We start from the raw sequence: 16,071 nt of genomic DNA on the forward strand, positions 1-16,071 counted from the left end.
CGGTCCGTCGTTAAACGCGTTTAATTTCGGCGTTTAAATAAACTTAGTTTCGTCAAACTGCGTTTCGCTTGTTTCTGATGAAATTGGGCCTAAAAGTAGGTGGATCTATTTTGACGATTTTCGATGGTCTATAGAATTCGGGTTGTTTTCCAAATTAAGCTCACACTCGCACGCTCACACCCGACTAATTTTAAGAAACGATTCGTTCTACGAAATTTCAGCGGTCAGAATCTAGCATCTCTCAGGGTGACTTGGTCCAGACCAAGATTATAACCAGACTTTGCGGCTTGTATTTGATGTAGCTGCTTTTGCGAAGTTTACAATAAGATTTCTACAAAATTTAACCCTTTAAAAGGAATGACGCCAATTTTGAATCACCCTGTATTTGTAGTATACATTTACTTTTTATTCGTAGCAAGCTCCCATTCCACTGTTTCCAAAACTAATTACACGAACATTATCTATTTGTAGATACGTGCAGAATAAATAACGAATAGGAGGTAGCGTGCCGCGTCAATCAAATGTTCATTGGTCGTGACTGATGTCCGCTTCCGGAAGAAACGGCCCTGCGCCCATTTTCCTGACCCGCTTCATGTTGGGGGCTCGTATTCAAAATAGGAAATGACGACCCTTTATGCTTGCTCAAAGACCGAAAATGGTGTTGTTGCAGACAAACGGGGATTTTATACAAATTGAACAATTTACATTTTAGCCCTTCTGTATGTGCGATTGATAATAATTTAGGAAACGTGTACGCCCCAGTTTCGTCTTCGTCTTCAATTCTTGGTTTCGTTCATTCTGCATACTTTTCTGCAGGATATATTTTTTTGCCACTTTCAATGTGATTGGTCCTTTAAAAGTGATAAATTACGGTTGATAGGGTATTTATAATATACAGAATGCTTTTTGCGCCTAAACTGCTTATGTATAAAGTAACTAAAACCATAATATCAAGGTTTAAAAAACAACTTGAACTTTGCTACATACGAGTACATAAATGTTCATCCGTTCATAGGGAAATCGTTATAATATAGCATATCCGATTATGCTGCTCAGAAGTTAACACTATTGCGGTGAGTCTTGATTCATTATTTGTTGGTGAAATGCTTTGAAATCGCTACTTCTTTCAAAGATGCTTTAGCACAGAAATTTAGATAAATATTAATTTGGATGGAAAAATATTACAGTCGTTTTGAAACGTCTGGCAAAGTTCGGTTTACCTCAATTGCATCGGCACTATTTGGCGCAAGCCATATGCACCTTATTTATTATTTGGTTATTAAGTGTGTAATGTGTAGTTTTAGGTGACGCTATAACATTTAATATTAGTATCGACTGCTATTTATGTTAATTTTGTGCTTGCGTCTGACCGCTAACGATTAAAGATTGTATTAATACAAGGGCCCTGCACGTGTTAACTGCAGGTTTCATTCATTTTTTTTCCTAAAAAAGTCTTGAATATGCAGGGTGCTAGTAAAATTGGAGACAGATTTCAAACCATTTGCATGATGCTACAGCTCAGACAACACTGACGGTACTTGCATGATGGTGCACCAGTGCAGTTGAGCATTAAAGTACCTAATCACTTAGACTCAGAATTTTTACGTTAGGGGTTTTCTTATGTCATTACTTTATTATACGCCCGTTGAAAATGACCTGAGGAAACGAATTATAGCCGACCGTGAGACAATACGAAATACATCAAGAATATTTGCGCGAATAGGACAATCAATGAGACGAAGAGTTGAATCTTGTGTCGCATTTGAAGGAGGTCATTTTGAGCATTTTTTGTAGCTTTGCGCCTATTAAAAATTATATATGTGTTATTTTGTTCCGGTTTATTGTTATTATATTAGTTCTGGCTAATGTACTAAAGAAATGAAAAATAAGTATTAAGGCGCTTTATTTTTTTGCATGATAACGGCGCCCTATTCGAAAAAAAGACAAGGGAATTTTTTTTGTCGCAAATTTAAAGAGAACTTCAAAACAGATTGATAATCTGAAATATCTTAGTGGCGTACCATTTTTGCTTTTAAAAAATTGAGATTCATTACCCGTATGTGCGCCAATGATGAACACAAAATTATTATTTGTATGCCAAGAAATGTACAATGACTCTCTGTTCAAACGCACCAAACTTAATTTCTCTATCTCGATCCGTTTCAGATCAATAAATAAATCGTAAATGTTTACAAAAAACTTTAACACTCTGTATTTGGGAAAACGAATCAGTTGCTGACATATGAATCATGTGCATTAAAACTGGTCATCATTGAACAACCATTAATTTACATCTGAAAATTGTTTACATAATTATTTTACAAAGAATCCATTGATTTACTTTTTTGACAGTTTTTCTCGAGCCGACGTTTTGGATTTATTTAAGCTATCATCGGGGCTCTGGAAGGTAAGAGGGTGGTCAGTCCTAAAATTAGGTAAAAGTTCCTTGTCGTTAATATAAAATTCAAACGAAATCGAAATAAAAGGCAAATGACAAAAGACTAGTATAAGTATAGTCTGTACGCCATAACTTTGGTCGCACGTCATTAATCGTCTGTCCAGCGTATCGAAAAACTCGAAACGGTATTAAATTATCTCAATGCTGTCTCGCTTTTGCTGATTATTCCTGGAACAAGAAACCATCATGTGTCTTTAAAACATTTCCGATAAGTCTTCGGTCGATTCGACAGCATTGTAATTTTCACCAACCCCATAAGTTAAAAAATGAACATAAATACTCAACATCGCTTTAAATTAAGTAGTATTCTAAAGTTTTTTGGTTATTTTCTGATTGCTTGAGGTTTTCCAATGCCAGAAACACCGCAAAAAAGATTTGTTTTTATGTTGGTAGACAAATTTCGTCACTGATGACGTGCAACCAAAGTTCTAGCGTACAGACTGTAGTAGTACAGACTAAATAGATGAAAGTAAAAGATTATTGGAAGTTGTTTGGATGGATGTTTGTTTTATATGTGTATAGTTTGAGCGCGATTTCCGGCTGTGGAACATTGTTTAAATAATTAAAGAAAGTGCAAAAACCCGTTTTTTGAGCATAACTTTTGAACCGTTGATGGTTTTGAAAAAAGTGTAGTACTTTTTTTCAAGTGTTAAAAATAGCTACAATATAAGAGAAACGAAATTAAAATCTGTTTATTTATTTACTCAAAAAACTTAAAAAAAAAACCGACAATTTTAGCTCTTTTTTAAAAATTCTTCAATTACTTTAGTTTTCCTTCAAACAAATCGTACTATAACTTTTTTTAAAGGTTTTTGTACTCTTTATACCTAAGTGGTATACATTTTAGCTAAAAATATTCATAACTATTTGTTCATTCCAAAAGTTGTCAAATTCAAAAAATCTACCAAAATGTGAAGAATCCAATATTTTCACAAATTGTACACAGTAGAATCAAAGCAACATTCAATAAAAGGTCATCTGATTGATTCCCATAATTAATTTCTAGAATGATTTTTCTGAAGAAGTAGAGCTTTGCCATGGCTGTATTGTTCAATTCTGAAGGCGCCTTAAATGTTGAAAGCTTAAGCCAAAATAAAATCCATTCGTCAGCTAGACACGATTCTTATAATGAAGCACATTTTTTCAGTTTCTATATCACTGTTGCACATTTTTAGCCAAATATTTTTGTTTAAGATTGCCTAATCGCTCATAATGTATTGACCAATGGCAAGCAAGACTCGACGAAGTATTTTTAGTGTGTTGCCCTCAGTGTAAAGACAAATAAAAAATATAAGAGGTTTAATAATGTATTGCCGTCGCCCCACGAAACAAGATATGCATTTTTCAGGGCCAGTACATACCCCGGGCTCACTACAGGTGTGCTCCTAATATTCCAGAGTGTTTCGGGCTCCGTTGGGAGAAGAGAAATGGATTGGAAAAATTCCTATCCATTGATTTGTATTCCTTTGGCGTCAGTTCCGTTGCCGCTGAGCTCACATATTCTCCCACTAGTAACTTACTGCCTGTTTACGAATCCCTCAAGGAGGTCCTTCCATTTTAAATCCAATTTCTCACTTTGGAACATTTAGAATATACCTACGTATTGCTAAATACTTCATAAATAACTGCAGATCAAGCGCTTCTCATTAATGTTTTCAATGTGGCACCGTATTTATTTCTAAATTTCTCATTCGGATACTCAATTTAGATGAACAAGAATTTCATGCCGGTTTTACACTACGCACTTTTTCTCGATTTATTGAATAATAACTGAAAGTCACCACACACGTATGACCGTAAAAGCGTGGAATCGGGGCGATCGATAAATCGACCGATTTATTGCGGATGGTGAACATTTTCTGGAGATTTTTGGGATTATTTGCTGTTTGCTAACAGTGCAACGACGATGTTGGCAGCGGTTTTTGAAGTAAACTGACTAGGAACTGAGGGTTAGGTAATTCTTTTCTTCTTATTGTTTTTCAGATGTTGAACATCTGTGTTATATGCGATAACTTTGGCAAATTAATTAAGAAAATTAGTCGCTTCTTTGGAGCCATAAGCCAAGAATTTGGGTATTGCCTAATGTGCTATAATCTGCATATCGCCACAATACCCAACTGGAATAATAAGCTAACTTTATTGGCCAATAAATCGGGGAAAACAGCGTAATGTAATACCGGCATAACATCCTGTATATGCCAGTTAAAATAATATTAAATGAAATGAAGAAACAAAAACTTGGTTGGTAGCCCTTTTTTTAGAAAGCAAAAATTATTTAGACTTATAGATTCAGTTCCGAAAAATGCACCAGCTTTTAAGGCAACGTTCAAAGTATTCCGACGTTAATTGCAGATAACCGATATAAATTTTTTTTTTCGTTTGAAGCTTAATTCTTTGGCTATTATTTTCCCCAAAAGATGATCGTTTCTTGAGGTTGCAGATCTTGCGAAACCGGTATAATGCTAATGCAGATTGTGCACAATTTTAGAGTGTGTTACTAGTGTTTTTCTATTTTTAAGCTTTATGAAAGGAACTTTGCCTTCTTCTACTCAATAGACTTTGAATTGAGACTAGACTAGAATTTAGTTTTTTGATGATAGTTTTCTTTTTTTAGAATTGTCTAAAAGAGCTTTTCTTGTTTGTCCAGCCTTTTCAAGGAGAACTAACCATCATACGAAATGCTATAAACACCGAGAAATTTGTTAATATGCTATAATTCTCTTAATATACAGGGCGAATCCGCGAAGCGAGACCTTCTACTTAGATCGTACAGAACTAACAACTGAAAATAAATCGGTTATATGAAACTGTTGTGGTTGTGTAAAAAGTATTTGTTTCTGTTACAGGGTAGCTCAAAATAAAGTTATGACAGTCGGGTTTGTTTTTTTTAATGGAATAGTCTACTTTTTAATTCATATTCAACTTGTACATTGAATTCAAAGAATTTCTTGTATAACATAATAGGTGAGCTTTGGACATAACGACATTTGAATATGGGAACGCAACAAAAGTAAACTTTATCATAACTTATTTTTACTAAAATAAAGGATGTAATTTGAGAACAGAACAACACAAAAACAAGAAAGAGAACATTTTCTTTAATATTGCCTTAACATTATATAGTTTATTTTAGTAAAAAAAAATAAATAAGTTTACTTTTGTTGCATTCCCATATTCAAATGTCGTTATGTCCAAACTCTTGATTTTAGTCACATAGCATGTTTTACTAAAAATACTTCGAATTCCATATAGAACCTGAATCTGGATTAAAAATTAGGCTGTTCCATTTAAAAAAATAAACTTGACTGTCATAACTTTATTTTGAAAAACCCTGTATACTTCAAAGGAACAGAAACAAAAACTTTGGCCACAACCACACTTTCATATAATCATTTCTTTTTAGTCGCTATTTCTGGACGATCTAAGAGAAAGGTCTCGCTCCGCTGACTCACCCTGTATATAAAGAGTGTTTCATTGGAAATGCCTCATTTTTAAATTGACGCTTCTATGCACGGCGGAAATTTTTTATTTGCGACACAACGTTTAGTGATAAAGTTCGAAACAAAATTTACACATCATGATGTTACAGTGCCAGTGAGGCAAAAATGTGCAAGAGGTGAAGCAAATATTTCTGCTGTGTGTCAAAGTGTTCATGAAGATCAAATCTTAGTGATTCATCGTCGTTTACAAGAAGTAGGCATCTCCAAGACGTCTTTGTGGCGAATTTCACTAAAAGACTTTGGATTGCATCCATACAAAATTGTTTTCATCCAAGAAGTCCAGGCAACGGATCATTTACAGAGACGGGAATTCAGTAATTCAATGAATAGAATTCCTTTACTTAGTACATATTTTTGTACTTAACTTTGTTGAATCACTTACATTTTAATGAATAGGTACCTACTATTTGAATTTTGAATATTAGAGCCATTAAAACTCCAATCTAACATTTTATCGATTGATATTATTAAAACTACTGACTATTTTGTCTATAAATCTACCTGTTAGCTTTAACACCGCGAACTTCAGCAAGAGTAAAACTTTTGGTGTTTTTAATGTAAGATGCCACCATAAACATAGCCACTAGTAATAAAATGTCAGATTGTCCTTTTACAAAACCCGCGTAAATCATTTTGAAATATTTTATTTTTCTCCAAAGACGCTATAGAAACGTTTTAACGACAATATCAAGACTGAGGTTACATGTTTACATGCTCCGCATTGCAGCCGCCACGGCAAACTAGCTAGTTGACGTCACAACTGGCCCCCAGCCAATGACGGCTCGTTACAAGAGTGATTTGAATTATACAATTTTTAATTGCTTATATTAATTGCATAGAAATAAAAAATAGTTTTTTGGTAAACGGTGGTGTTTTTAATAGTATTAAGTTACGTTTGCGAGTAATATTTTTCAAATTGATTTTTTGTGCAAGTTACCGATTCGTTGTCCTCCCCTTTTCGTTTCAGGGAGGATTGTTATGTTTAATTTACGCTGGACACATAGAACAATTTCCCGTTACCTGCACGTTCCATATTCCAAAATTCAGTGTCCATTTCCGCTGTTGTTTTAGTCTACTTTTTGATCCCCCCGAGTTCCGAGGCTCTCTTAATTTTAAGGTATAATAATGGCTAAAAGCGAAACTTTGTCTTTTTGCGTCTGTCAACCCCTTGAATGACCATATTTCGGTTTCAAGTAAAACGGTAAAACAGTAACGGTTTCAAAAAATAAATGGTTTAACATATTTTTATATGTTAAAGTCAGTTTACCAGTATACAAATCAGAATATTTTGAATTTTACCCAAAAAATCCGGCGCCATATTTCTTGGAATTGTATTTAAATTATGCCACTCTACCGTTTAAATTTGATTTGCCCCTTCAATGCGTAATGAAATTGTGTTTGTTACAAGCCATCAATGCAAAACGGTTTAAAACTCAGAAGATAAATTAATTCTAAATTTAGATGGAAACCTAAAACAAGAAATCGTATCGCACGTTATATCCTGGAAAGAATTTAAAACAATCAAACTTTTTCGGTGACAAATTTGCGTCCCCATCTGTGCCTCTCTTGTCTCCGTTCCCAAATCTGCATTCTCTAAAAGAGCGGGAAAAAACAGCACCGGACGCCAGATGAATGCTGCTTAACTGATAAAAAAGGAATTAGAGAACGAAAGCGAAAAAATGAATTTCTCTGTTTTTGACAGGCCCTTAATCGCGCACACGAGATAGGCCGCATTAAAGGGGCACTCGTTTCCCTTTAATTAAAGCCCGGTGGCGCCCCGTCGAGTCCTACTCTCGATGGGGCCATTGCTGCTTTCCTGGATTTCGGGATGACTGAAAGTGATTTTTGTCAACCGACAAAATCAACCGTGTTATTAATTCTGGGAATATATAAGCCTTTACGTGGCTTTTTAAATACATCTTCAACAAATCGGCCATAAGAACCTGATGGCTGAGGACGTCTCACAATAAGTTGAGAACCGCTTTTTTGTATCAAATTATTATCCCCCAGAAATATTCAAAATGTTGTTGAGTTTTCATCAACAGTTTTTGATATATTAAAATAAACTATGAATTATGAATAAATCTGGCCTCATATTCACTTGTCCAAGGGACTTGCATACTAATGAATTAATAATTACTAAGTGGGGTAGATTAAATAAACTTTTTGTATGCACTGGGGACAAACACCACCTTTAATGTAAATAGAGTGTTTCCAAATCAATGATTCATTTTGAGTGTTGAAGAGTACAATTTGAAAGCTAACCATAAACGTTGTAACGGGTTTGCCAACAAATGTCCCTTTGAATGCATGGTTGCCGCTACACGCCTTTTAGTTTAAAGCAGTATTTGCAATTTTTTACTTCAAATATTAAATTGTACATTTTTGCCGTTCTCTCTAGATAAGGCCCTTAAAAGGAATTATAACAATTTTATTTACAGTCATTGTATGAATCCAAAATGTTACCATTCTCAAATTTAAGTAAGTTCAATTTGCTTTTTTATTCAATTTTTCTGCAAAGAGTTTGATGTTTGTTTAAATTCAACACGTTTCAATAGTTTGTTGGAAGTTTTACTAAAAACAGGATATACCTAATATACAAGGAGGTCCAATTGTTACGGGTCACTATTGCTATCCTCTGGGCAGAAGGTAAGGGTTGCAGTTTAATTAAATTAGAGAAAAGTTGTCGAACTTGATGACAAGTTAAGATCTCGAAATACTGCTGCAAATTTTGTTAGGTTTCGGAAATATTGAAAAATGACTAGATATTACCAATACCTATTTTTGCGAAATAATCGAAAACTAATGACTGACAAAAGAAGCTTTTCTTACAATATTTTATTCGCTCTACGCATTAATATTAAATTTAACAAAATAGCATTTTTAGTTCATAAGATAACTTAAGACACTAACTCCATTTTTTAAATACGCAGAGGGTTTTCTTGTCTGCTTTTAAATGGATATTTTATCCTAATTTCAATGATTTAGCATATGTTTACATTTGCTGGCGTTTTGACCAAAAACTTCTCATCAATGTTTATTATATAAAAAATGCAACTCCGTTTCTATGTGAAAACTAGGAAACACGAAAGAACATTCGTGTTTTGGGTAAAAATAGTTCATGAAAATTAATCAAAATCATATTATTTAATTAATTTTGAAGATGAACTAATATATAACTCTTTTTTTGTAAGTTTTGATAAAAAGTAGACATCAGTTTTGTAAAGGAGTTCGAACTTGAAAAATAATATAGTGAGGATATTTCATAGTCCTGATCTTAATAAATATCCACGAGCGTGATATCTGGCGATCCAGGTGGCCAGTTTATAAAATAATTGTTTCCTAATAAAATAATAATATGATTCTTGCTGGGAAAATGTTAATAATCTTTTCTTTTAGTTGTTTTTAGATTTATTTTAACGGCCATTTATTAGAAATATTTTTAGTTTCTTCAAAATTTCTGAATGTTATAAACTTTTAGCAAAGTTACTCTTTCTTCTAAACTCTCAATTTTCTACAATTTTCCGACGATCTTAAGGCATTTTCCGCGAAAAATTACAAGATAAATTTATAGCTTTGTAGGAATTTTACAATATTTTTTTTCCGAAAATCATTAAGATTTTTTCAAAAACCGATCACAAAACTAAATGTTTTTAATGAAAAACGCAAAAAACATTATTTTCTTCTTTTCTGACAATAATGGGGTATTTTTAGCCAAAAATGACAAAAGTAATTGTGCTAGAAAATTCGCCTCATTCATTGGTTTGCAGGGAACTTTAGGAAACTCTTTTCAGCTTCGAATTTGACCCAAAAACCAAATAATTTTATTCAGTTTTTACAGAAAGTAATTAAGAGTATCTTGAAAAAACGGTCAGAGAAAAAAAGTTTCCAAAAAAATAACTTACTAACTAACCCTCATCGCTCTGAACATTTTTTCAAATTTCAGGTCATTCCAGTTTTAGCAAAGTTTCTATTATGCAATTCTTTCTACGCAAAAAAAACGTATTATTTTTAGTTTTACTTAAACTACTGACAATCTTCAGGTAATTTATGTGAAAATTATAAAATAAATTTAATTTGAACACTCGGCTCCTGAACAGCTTTGTAAATTTGTTTCTGGAACCTTTTGCAGCTTTGAAATTTGAACAAAGTCCTAAATATTTTTTCTGGATTTTTCCCAAAAATATTTCCCCGCACAGAACAAGCGAAAGTTTATAATACATTATTTGAAAACTCGTCACGCTTGTCGCTGTGAATCACTTGGTTTTTTAAAATTTCGATTTCTTTTAGGTCAATATTTCTAAACAAAACTCTCTCTAAACAGAAAAACGCGTTTTTTCTAAACGTTTTACTGTAAAATACTGCCAAACTGAGCGTCTTTTATGCAAAAAGCTAAGAGATCGATTTTACAAGAAAACTCGTCGTCTTTACAGTTTGTTCTTTTTGTTGTCTTTTTCGACTACCCGTTTTACCTTCGAATTTGGAACACAATCTAAACAAACTTCTCTTGTTTATTTAACAAAAAATTTAAGTTTTCTCAAACGACGACCAGAGAAAGTAAAAGCATATACTTAATCATTTCATTCGAAAACTCGTCACCCTTATCGCTCAGAATTTTTAAGTTTCTTCAAAATTTCCGGTTTTTCCCGTTTGATTTAAATACGAATAACAAATGTTTTCAAGCAATTGTTTCTACAGAAAAGGTAACTCGCCCAGGCACCGGCGCAGTAACTCAGTTCAGTTGCTGACAAAAAGTTACTCATAAAAAATGTTGATGACCTTGTTTAGATCTCCATCGGTAAATGTGTTATAACTCATTGACCGATGGGTTAAACCTCGTTAACTCAGAGAGCGGCAACAACTCAAAAGCGCAACTCAACACAGTGTTACCCAGGCCTATCCATGTATTTAAATATCTTGTTCAGCCACGATCCCGATGTGGTGAAGCGCCGTATCGTTAGAAATACTTAAATTTTTGTAACTCATAAGGAGGAAAATCATCTAGCTCCAATTAAATGCCCATAAAAAATTAGATTCCACTGGCTTTCGGTGTAAAATTTTCAACCACACATTTACACCAATATCGTCCTTTTAATACCGTTTCTCGATGAATATGCCGGTTTCCTTAGGACCAGCGGTAGTGAATCATTTTTTTAGAAAAAATCTATATCTTAGACAACTACATCGAGTATCTGGTATGATATGGTATCGTGGTCCTGATAACCCATTCTGACCCGGTGAGCGATAATATTTAACCTACATCTTCCAACCCTCTCAGCATAACGTTAACATAACAGGAAATTCATATTCCCGCAAGAAAATTTTCTTTTTAATCCCCCACCAACATACAAGGGTCGCGTTTTGATGGATAATTTGCCATAGCATAAAATAATAATAACCTGGATGTCTATACACATACAAAGTAATCTTTAAAACGAGAGCGATGTCAGCGCGCAAAATGAAAAGTAACTGCTTATCGCATGAACCGATCTTGTTTTCACCCTCCAAAATTGAGCTTGCCATAGCTATAACAATTCGCGATGTGGGAAATTACTTTTCAGCTAGGGTAATTTTAAATTACGCTGCAAACTTGCCTTTTAATTGGGGGAAAATATCAATCAATAGTGTACAATTGGAGCAACCTTTTTACATTGTTAGAAGTGTGTACTCCTCTTTCTTCTGCTTCAGGCTTCAGTATTATATTTTTTAAATCAAAGTATCTAGCAAAAGCAATTGTCCGGTCTGGCAAAGCTGCTTTCCTTCTTCTTCTTCTTCATTTCTTTGTGATTGAACAATTTCGTGTATTCTTCTGTTATGCCTATCTGTATTGTTTCCTTTGTTTCCCCTTAGTAATTTCCATATCCGCTTTTGTGCCCCATACATCCTAGTGTGTCCATTTCATTGCTAAACATTTGTCAGTACTTTTCCTTAATTTCTCTGATCCCATTGTTGACCTAGTTTCTTGATTTTTTTCAATCTGTTTTGATTTTCAGGTATTAGAGATTCCTTGTATTGTAAAAATGTTTTAAATTTTCCTTTTCACTCTTTTAACTTCTGTGATAAACCAAGTTATGGCTTTCTTGGTGGTTGGTTCTAGTGCGTATTCTTATGGCTTTCTTGGTTTTTTATCGATGTTTTCTTTTAGTTTAGTCAAAGCTGTTTTTGGAGTGTCTAATAATTTTTATGTTCAATTTACAAAGCAAGATCTATAATTCTTCATACCTTTATGAAATAAAGGTAATAGTTAACGTTAAATGCCCAAGTAAGAGATATTGTAAATTTTTAATGCAGTTTAAAAAAGTTTAGTTTTGCAAAAGTATCGTCAGTCAGATTCAAACACAAAATAAAAAATAAAGATTACATTGATGAAGCGGATTATTTTTTTTCACAAACTGTTTGTTGGGTATTTCGCCTCAAACTCTGTTTTTTTAGACAACAAATTTTGAGGCAAAATACCCAACAAACAGTTTGTGAAAAAAACATTTTATAAATTTTTTGGGTTTCCAGTAAGGAGCATATTGCCGATTAAAAGTATCACTCAAAAGTGGTTTAACAACTACAAAATGCCCATTATTTCGGATCTGAGGAATCAAGAGTGTTTTTATTCAGCTCGTTACATTCCTCGTTTCTCTTTGACGAAAATTACGTCGAATTCGAGGCATTTTGACAGACTTAGATTTTTGGAATTAGCAATATCTTTACCGCATCGGCAAAGTGAAGCAGATGCAAAAGTTAAAGTTTTTCTTCATTTATCTATTTGCTAACATTATCTTTTACAGGTTGATATTGGAAATGATTCTCTTGCAATCTATGTAATATAAATATAATTTTAAAAAAGTTTACATTGTTTAATTTCGTTAAATATACCGATTTTCAAGGATTGATATTTTAACTATTTTTCGAGTTTAAAAAGCAGTATGATTTGAATTTTAACAAACTTTGTTGCTGACACCCGTTTTGGCTAAACCGCATTTGAAGCCTAGCCATACTATTTTAATCGTTTAACAATATTTGTCGAATTACATTTATAAATGGAGGTAGTGGCAATTATTACAACTGTTTTGTTCGGACGAAGAAAATTACCTACAACTTGTTGGTTTTCATTTTGAAATCAAAATTGTGATCTAGTACTTTGTTTCTCTCTTACCCCGTATAGTTTTAGCGAATATTAAATGAAATTTGATGTGCATTAGACTTTTTAATATGAATCTACCCGTAAAATCATAAATATGAATATGGTTGATGTTGTACAGAGCCCTTTGCTCCGCATTTAGATAGCTACTTCACTCTACAATTCCATAAAAGTTTCACGGCTCGCTTTAGTCCTAATATGAAAGTTTTCCATTTCAAACCTAGACGAAAAATGTTCTTGCAAAAAAAGGAAATTTTATACCTAAAAACACCTAATCCCAAATAGTGGTAAAGGAAAGGTAAGGCTGATTAAATTCCACGAACTAAGAAAGCTTAAGGGGAGAAATACTTCAGCTTAGAGTAAAAATAATTTTATATATAGGAGATTTAGCTCCCTCTCGTCATATTTCTCGCTTAACTGATAATGGCACATTAAAATTCTGCGGGGAGACTTATTACGTAACTCGAGCGGGACCCTCGCAAAGCCTTGATAACCCGCCGACTGCTCAGGAAATGTAGTTACAGTGCTCAAATGACACATGCATGATGCGATTACAATTATATGAATATGTATAGGCACCCTGGATCAGACTAAAAGCTGAGGGAGAAACGACAATAATTTAATGCAATGAAAAGCCGGACAGTTAAAATGTGGTATTGTTAAATCAAGAGATGTTGCAGTTTCGATCTCTTGCATTGCAATTTGCAGACATATTTACGGTCATACGCTTTTAGACGTAGTATAGGAATAATTCTTTCAATTCTTCAATTTTTAGTTGAAAACTTTTTACACTTTAAGAAATTAATTTTAATTTTCTATCGGTATTCGCTGGATTATGCAGTTGGTCATAGATTTCCCTAGAGAGCAGCAGGCAACATTTTTGCTGTGTGATCTTTGTGATTCGGGTGGAGTCACTTGGTAGAGCAGTTTTGTTTAAAGACCTTTGGTCCTCAACTACAAGTTTATTTTCTTTCAATCGGTATAAATCTACCACCATACTGAAGCAACGGTAATTTTCTCACTTCATTCAGTTTAAAACAATTTTAAGGTATTAAAATTTACCTTTGAACTACTTGTTACTACTATTGGCGGAAAATGCGTGCCTTTCAATGACCATTCTTATTATTTATGTTTTTTCACAAAACTTCTTAACTTCACTTCACAACATCAGTTTTCATTATTTATATACTAAGTTTAGAAACACAATTTAAGTATACAGTCGTATTAAGCGTACACTCATACTTCAGCTCACAGTCGCGCTGATTTATATAGCAATTTGGCAACACTCGAATATTCTGGTCAATTATGGAACATTCCCTATTCTAAATATGTCGAGCTGTCCCTAACTTTCTGCAGCATCTCGCTGGCTGCGTTGCCACCAAATATCGTTTTTTCTCGCTGGCCGCAATACCATTATATTCCCAGTCATCACTTTTACTTAGTCATTTTTTTCCTGCGTTTGCATTTTTTCTTTGGCTCTCAAAACTCTCTGCTGGCTTATAGTTGGCATCTCTCTCATCTGGTAAATCTCTTCGGTAATTTTCTTTTAAACTGTATTCAACTTTCAGGTGTCTCGTTATCTAAATTATTGTCGGTTTGTCTTTTTGCTGAATTATATCACTAACATGATTTTTCGTGCTGCTTTAGTTAATATTCATTGTTTAAGGCAGCAATTTTATATTTTTGTGTACATTATCTATTACAAGAGATGGTTTAGTTTCATCTGACTGTTAATCATGGGCAGAATTTATATTTTCCGGCAGGTCCTAATTATTAGTTTCATATTGTACCATGCAGAAACGGGTTTTGCATTCCATGCGAGTTGTTTCATTAAATATAACATATTGTCGTACATTTGAATTATGATGTTTATATTAAGATCTTGTATGAAAATTTAGCGGAACTATTAAATGAAATACCGTTTTCTAGGTTGGGAATATTTCCCTCAACTATAATTCTCGACGGTTTATCGAATAGCTAAGCCAGTATTTCCCTCAAAAACGGACAGGCACCAATGGCACCAATGGCTCCAACCTCGTCCGCCTGATTCAACTTCCTTAGAACCTTCGTTGTGGGGATTTTAAAAAAGTAAAATATATTGTCGAACTCGTTAAGCTCTTATGTCGAACTCACGCTACCAAGGAATAATTTAGCTACAATGTAATTTCAGGTGGTGACGAATTACGGCCTATTCCCAACCTCAATGCTGTAAGGGCAATGAAGAAACTATGCCAAATTTGCATAAGAAAATGGCAGACAGTAGAATATTTTTTGTAATTTGTCTAAATTGTTACTTGTTTCGACTAATTATTTTTACTGTTGAATTGTTATTAAAACTGATATTTTTTGTATTGCGATTTTAATTCCTCCAATAATCATTTAAGTTTCTTTCAAAAACTATTATTCATAAACCAATGAGATAAATTTGCATCATCGAGTTTCAAGGCTCACTTCAATTCTGAGCTTAGTTATTTTGAAACGCTTTACCTACGCATTTTAATTTTAAATAAAAAAAGTAAAATTTGTGCAATTTTTAAGAAATTTTCAGAGTGATCCGAGTCAACTCTCGGAAATCTTGCTATGAAAAATTTCAAGTTGTTAGTGGTTGTCGGTCAGAAGTTGAGGATTTTTACTTCAAAGCTTGCAACTATTTACAATCACTAATTTTTACACTATAATTTAAAAAATCCGAAAAAATCGAATTCAATACGATATTAAGGAATTTTTATCACATTCGAAAGGAAACGTCTTCTAAATACTACAAACATTTCAAGTTGTTACCTAGTCTAGATTGAGAGCTACGAATTTTTGTACCAAAGAAGGAGTTTGAGTGGAATCGGTAATTTTTCGACCAACTTTCAAAAATCTTTAAAAATGCAGGTTTCAGTGCAATTTTGATAACATTTTTATGTTATGGAGAACAACCCTCAAGTTGTTAGGGGACTCGGTCTCGGTCAGAGTTGAGAATTTTAATCCAGAGC

General features: G+C 33.5%; 1 long non-coding RNA gene across 1 annotated transcript; it reads left to right on the top strand.

Moving 5' to 3' along the window:
• The first annotated feature begins 13,318 nt into the window (after positions 1-13,318).
• Positions 13,319-15,441, top strand: LOC125504393. Its single transcript, XR_007281467.1, has 2 exons — positions 13,319-15,178; positions 15,261-15,441. It is a non-coding gene; the product is annotated as an uncharacterized LOC125504393 (long non-coding RNA).
• The last annotated feature ends 630 nt before the right edge of the window (positions 15,442-16,071 follow it).

Source organism: Dendroctonus ponderosae, unplaced genomic scaffold (assembly GCF_020466585.1).
Source record: "Dendroctonus ponderosae isolate FM_Combo_2020 unplaced genomic scaffold, Dpon_F_20191213v2 Dpon_F_20191213_447, whole genome shotgun sequence".
Lineage (NCBI taxonomy): Eukaryota > Metazoa > Arthropoda > Insecta > Coleoptera > Curculionidae > Dendroctonus > Dendroctonus ponderosae.